Source organism: Myotis myotis, unplaced genomic scaffold (assembly GCF_014108235.1).
Source record: "Myotis myotis isolate mMyoMyo1 unplaced genomic scaffold, mMyoMyo1.p scaffold_m19_p_6, whole genome shotgun sequence".
Classification (NCBI taxonomy): domain Eukaryota; kingdom Metazoa; phylum Chordata; class Mammalia; order Chiroptera; family Vespertilionidae; genus Myotis; species Myotis myotis.
This window is the reverse complement of record NW_023416368.1, coordinates 72810757-72812023: the sequence shown is the minus strand read 5'-3', so window position 1 is coordinate 72812023 and position 1267 is coordinate 72810757. Positions and strand designations below refer to the sequence as shown.

General features: G+C 42.1%; 1 pseudogene; it reads right to left on the bottom strand.

Moving 5' to 3' along the window:
* Window positions 1-218: 218 nt before the first annotated feature.
* Window positions 219-611, bottom strand: LOC118658496 (annotated as a pseudogene).
* Window positions 612-1267: the final 656 nt, after the last annotated feature.

Sequence of the window (1267 nt, the reverse complement as noted above, 5' to 3'; positions counted from 1 at the left end):
CAACACCAGGAGTGAACCCTCTGGTAAACTATGAACTTTGGGTGAGTGTGATGAGCCAATGTAGATTTATGCTTGGTTTAAAAAGTAATACTATTCTGGTGAGGATGTTGATAGCAAGGGAGGCTATGCTTGTGTGAGGGCAGCGGGCAATGGGAATTCTCTGTACTTCCCTCTTAATTTTGTTGTAAACCTAAAACTGCTCCAAAAAAAATAAAGTCTTAACACAAGTCTTTTATTTCAGAGTTCAGCTTTTTACCGAATGTGTTACAAAAGAGGTTTTGGGCAAAAAGGCCAAAGCCCATGTCATCATCAGACTCCTCAGATTCTCCTTCTTTCGCTTCTATTTTCTTCTCAGCTGGGGCAACAGCCAGGATGGAGGCGGGGAAGGGCAGAACTTCCTTCTGATGCAGGTCTACCAGCCCCTACATTACAGATGAAGCTCCAGATGTTTACATTGGCTAGAGCCTTTGCAACAGGCCTAGCCAGAAAGGCTCAACATTTACACAGGCTGCTTTAATGAGGACATTGATCTTACCTCCATCACCAGGCACCTCATTGTCATGCAGGAGGAGGGCTGAGTAGGTGCAGACTAGCTCCCAGATGGGAGCCATGGCGTGGGTCTGCCAGGTACAGTGCTCGTCACGGGATGAAGTCTTAAAACGAATGTTTTTGACAAAGGAGTGGCATATAGTGTCACATGGTACTCAGAGGTTATAGAGGATGCAGAACAAAAAGTTGTTTGGATTTGGCCTACTTTTACCACTTACTCGGTGAAGAGAAAAAAAAGCCCAACTGTAATCAATTGGGCAGTGCATGGGAGTTAAGAAAGTGGGCACACCACATGTGACTACTCTTAAGAAATGTGATAATGAAGGAAAGGAATGGTATAGGAATTGGATGGATGGTTGGGTCAAGATAAATTGGTGATGGTTGTTTGAGGACAAGAAGGATTTTTAGCATGTTTGGAGGGATGCCAGTAGAAAGGAAATATCCAAAATTCTTGAAATTAGATATAACTAACTGACAAAGGAAGGCCCATAAGATGGCAGAAAGCCAGCAAATGCTCCCTTTTCCACTCTCTTGCATATCAATAGTAGCTAAATCGTTGTCATTAAGGACACTTTTTGAATGTGTGGGATGTGATTCTTGGTTTATAAGTTCAGTGAACTTCTCTGCTTTATTTTATTTTATTTTATTTTTTTATCAATCTAACTTCAGTTTTTAAGCTCTATCCCACTGGGCCACTGTGAAACTTGTGAGTGTTGTG